Source organism: Corythoichthys intestinalis, chromosome 19, assembly GCF_030265065.1.
Source record: "Corythoichthys intestinalis isolate RoL2023-P3 chromosome 19, ASM3026506v1, whole genome shotgun sequence".
In the NCBI taxonomy this organism is placed as follows: Eukaryota; Metazoa; Chordata; class Actinopteri; order Syngnathiformes; family Syngnathidae; genus Corythoichthys; species Corythoichthys intestinalis.
In genome coordinates, this window is record NC_080413.1 from 38,990,617 (window position 1) to 38,995,927 (window position 5,311).

The following is a 5,311-nucleotide window of genomic DNA, read 5'->3' on the forward strand; positions in this document are numbered from 1 at the left end:
GGCTGCAGAAAATTGTTCCTGCACCAGGTTGAGCGTGTGAGCCTTTTTGAGTTTCAAAACGTTCCCGTTCACCGCGAGTATTGGCCAAAACAAGTCCTACTACTGTGGGACCATTGGACTTACCAGGAAGTGAGTAAACGTCTTATTTTGTATTATGTCAAATACTGGGATCATGGCACACGTTTTAATACGGGGGTGGCTTGCATTTTGTGCCTGATTGTCCACCAAAAATGGCACTTGGCCGACGACCGGCAGCTCGTCGTACACCCCTTCGCCGGGAGAGCGCTATACTTGGCTTACTGCCCTCTTCATGTGCCAGGTGTTCTGTCAAATTTTCCACCTCATCAGAAATTGCAGCTATGTGTTAAAGTTGACGACGAATACAGTGGTTACAAAGTAAACACTACAAACTTTCTTTAAATAAAGGGATATTTACTTACGTTTGATTATGGACAGACATGTAGAAAAGTTCTCCTCAGACACATCCTGCCATGTTAGCTGCACAACAACTGCACGCCGCTCTCTGTTTACGCCGTCGCCGTGTAGTAAAGCCTTATTCGTGCCATATTCGTGTTGACCATGTGGCAGCTACGCGTTCCTCCGACGTCGGCCGGTTTGTCCGGCGGTACTCTCCAGCTCCTTCCTCAGCGAGCTCTCATGTCCGTAGCAGGTCAATGAGCAGTAACTTGCTCGCCGCTGGGTAGGTTGCAGATCGGCGAAGACAATCGACAACCCCACCGCCGTGTGACATGATCTGCGCTAGTTTTGTGTGATTTTTCGCTTCAAAAAGCGAAAATAAGACTTTGAGACGTCACTCAGTTCGGGTTAGCATGTCGGCTAGCTGTTACGCCTCTTGGTTTGTTTACATTCTCCGAAGCCAGGGGGCAGGGAAATGACAAAAGCCTGACAAACTGACAAAAATATCGCCGGGAGGTGCGACAGTAAAGGTGAAATCGACAGTTTTGACCATTATGGAGTAATTTTGCCGTGTCGTACTAAATAAATGCATTTTTATTATTTCATATTCCATCTAGCACAAGACTGTTATTTGTCATGACCATATCATTTATTTAGCGATTGGGGGAAAATACTTTGATAAAAAGAATGTCCTGTAAATATATTGGAGTAGAGAGACTGAAACAATGACATTTTGCGGCTCTCTTCGTCACATTTTCTTTGTTCTGAATAATTCCCCCTCAATGGGCTGAATTCTAAATGAGATGAAACCATGACCCTGCCGACGTCATCCTCCTGTTGGGGACGCTAGAGCCCTATAATGGTAGGCGTGTCAAAACGGCGGAATAAAACACTAATTTCTCGTCATCTGCGCTTTGCCAAATTATTGTATATACCAGTCGAATCGTCTCAAAATCTGATTGCAATTCACATAATAATGCTATTTAAGACTTTTTTTTATCCTGTTGTACGCACTTTAAGTTCATCACATAGATTGTAAAATGATTAAAATAACCCAACATCTTTGAGATTTTTAAGAGGACTTTCACCAAGTTCATGTAAATTCAGGGGTCGCGTTAACCGAATATTTTCCTTCGTTGACCGTTTTTTTAAAACGGTGACGGAAAAAATTGAAGTCCATCTGTCATTTTGACAGGTTGCAATTCACACCCCAGACCACAGGGTGGCGAGTGAGCATATTAATTAGCTATTGTCTCTCTTGATGCATGACGTCGTTGGCCTTACTCGGAAAAATGTCAAGGCAACTGAGTGTTTGCCTGGCACGGCCAGACTGTTCTCCCTGTATTTTTCAAACACTGAGAGAAAAGTCTGGGACCCAGCCCATTAACGGCCTCTCGAGTAGGTACAAAATCAATCGACAAATCAGATTTGTTTATTTGCGTGACATGTTCTTCACGAGCAACGTCACTCTTGCGCGCCGAAAGTCGTCTCTACAACAACACGGATGGCGAACGGGAGAGCCGAGAATATGTTCCAATCCGCGGTAAATTCAGTTTTAAATGAGCTAAAACACATCGACACGAGTCATTGACAACAGTCTGTCTGCGCTAGCCATGTTGAATAAACTCCGCTCTCCTCGTATGTTTACTTCCGTGCGCAAGTCCCTCGTCCTGCCCTCATCGCTTTGCTAACGGCACGTCTGTCCGTCGCTGATTGGTGCACTCCGCTGTCTGTTTGCCTCTTGTTAAGCCTGTTCGGACAGAATATTAATGAAAAATGAATGAAAACTAAATACTATTGAATATGTCATTATTATCATTTTAAAAATGTAAGTGACGGGTAAAAATAGATTATGACCGGATTTTTATGACACTGTCAGTCAAAGTGACAGACAACGAAAAAGTCTAGCGCAACCTCTGTGTAAATTGGAAATGTAGTGCCTTTTTTTTTTTTTTTTTTTTTTTTTTTAAAGTGTTTCTGGTTTCAGACTGAGAAACATGACTGGGATTTGTAGTCCTGAGCCAGTGAGAGGACATTTGTCAAATGTTAGACCAGTGGTTGGCAACCCAAAATGTTGAAAGAGCCATATTGGACCAAAAACATAAAAAATATATGTCCCGAACAGCAAAAAATGAAAAGCCTTAACTAAGCCTAGTAGTACTAAGAAGGCAACACATGCTGTATATATGTGTATTGGCTATATTAGCCTACTATCAAAATGACTAAATTGGCTAAAAATACATTATCAGCTTTCATGATTTAATGTTTATTTTCCCTGCAGTGCATCCAACGCATCACGTGACTACTCTGTTGTAGGATGCCACCGCCAAGTTTAACTCCATTACAATATCAATGAATTGTTTCATTGCTTTATTGAAATTAAAGAAATGCAAAAAAGAAATCTGATTTTTGATGTCATTTTTTTCTTTGATGTTTCTAAAAACAGCAAAATGGAACATGCGTAACATGCCCCTTATCTGGGCATGTCTTTGATTTTTATTATCATCTCGGTTTTGTTTTTGAAGTCCGCAAATAGGTGTTCTGATATGTTGATGAATGTCTCGTTCATATCGTCACCATCTGTGAATGGTTTTCCACGCTTTATTATCTCCCGGGTTGCAAAAAAACTTGCAGCAGTAGGAGTTTGGCGATGCAACCCACTTCTTAAATCTATTTTTGTGCTTCTCTAAGTTCTTCAGAAGTAATGCAATCGCACTGTTTCTCTCTCATAACTGGGTACTCGGCTGCAAATGTAGTATGCCTTCCCTGGAAATGTCTTTCCACATGACTCTTTTTGTTATTTGACAACTTCTCGCCACAGAGTAAACATTCAGGCAATCTGGCCCCGTTGGCAATGAATGCAAATGATTCGGTCCAAGAAACGTTGATTCCTCAGTTATTTTTTTTCTTTTTCCCTTTCGGTTCCATGGCCCATCACACATCTGCCGGTTTGTTTACAATAGCCACCTGCCTGGCACCCATTAGCGGATTTTAAGGGGGGGCCAGGCCCCTCCTGGTGTCCAAAAAGTGTCATTGCATGAAATTGACTTTCCTATAAATATAAAAGTTATAAAGCAATAAAACTACAACACGAATGAAATGAACAAAAAATAATATTTTTATAATGGGTCAAAATTATTTTTCCAATGGATCATGTGACCAACACCTGAGACAGTCATTAGTCAGTCCTCAAATAAATAAATAAATAAATAAATAAAATACAAAATATTACGGGAGGGAAATTTGATTTTTCAAATGATTTTTTTCTTTGTTGGAAAGTAGGTTTTTTTTTTTTTTTTGATTGAAGCAACATTATTTGGGATTGAATGATTTAGAAATAAATGTCCTACCGTAATATGGCCCAAACACAAAAAAGGATTGCTTCAATCAATGAAAAATTAAGTGTTCAAATGCAAAATTTTCAATCTCAAATATTTTTTCGCATTTAAAAACGTTTTCTATGATTGAAATTTTTCTTATTTTGATTGAAGTGATTTTCTTTTGAAAATATATATTTTTTGAAGCGACTTATGTTTTGATTTAATGATAAAGACAAAAACGTCCTAGCCAAAATGTGGCTCAAACACAAATCAAAATTACTTTAATCAAAAAAGTTGCTTCAATTAAAAAAAAAATAAAAAACTTGAATCCAATCCAAAAAAAAAAAAAAAAAATCAAAGATAAATATCTTTCACATGCATTTTTTGAGTTTCAAATTTATATTGCATCCAAACACATTTTTTTTTGTTTTTTTTTTGATTGAAGCGACTTTTTTTTTTTTTTGATTGAATAATAAAGACACAAATCTACCTCCACATGGCTCCGCCCAGGGGATACAATTTTTGACTGGGTAACTACATTGGCACGACACAAGCGGGTGTACCATTTTGAATGGTTGACGATCTTGGCGAAAAGTGTTGCCTAAGCACTCTGATTAAGAATTTCCCTAAAAAAAAATGCTCATTGTCATCTTATTATTATAAATATTCTAAATTAATTTTATTGCTGACGCAGCGTTTCGGGGTCATCAACATGCTGTACCCCCCCTGCCCCAAAAGTCAAACTCCGCCTATGCTGGCATCCCGCCCTGCAGATAGAAACGTGTGTCGCTGTGACGCAAATATTCGTTGACAGAAATATTGAAATTTAATATTTATTCTATACATTTATATAGCAATGAAAAACATTAAGAATGTTTGTGTCATTTATGTCCCACTACAGAAACCACATCAAAAACAAAAATACAGTTCCATCCCCCATCTTTTTCCATTTTCAAACATTTTTGAAAATACTCCAGGGAGGCACCAGGGCAGCGCTAAAGAGCTGCATGCAGCTCTCAAAACACGGGTTGCTGACCCCGGTGTTAGACGGATGAGACCTGTGTCGTCCATGACAGTCTGGGGCCATTGAGGGGGTTGTCTTATCCTGTGAGTGATGGACAAGCGCTGCTAACCATAAAGATGCTTGGCTGGAACACTTTCGTCCAATCTTGCCAAATGGCGTAGGAGACGGCGCCTCCCCCTCTTGATGACAGTGGAGAGTGGAATCGGGCAGCCTGTCTGTCCGTAAATTGTCCCTATTGTGCGTGAATGGTTGTTTGTCTCTATGTGCCCCACGACCCTCATGAGGATAAGCGCTTCAGAAGATGAATGAATGAATGACTTTTCAAAATGACCTCTGGTCTGACTCTGTGACAATCAGTCAGATTATGACCTGGTGCCCTTAATCTCTTGTTGCTCTTGATGACAGTAAAAGGTGCGAGGTAGGGTTGCTCATCATTTCACTATGTTAGAAGCTAGCGCTATTGATAAATGAATTTCTTACTTTTGTTGCCGTCAGTACGACATTTAAGACTTTAAATATGAAATGGTCCATCCCTCAGGTGCTGCTTTAT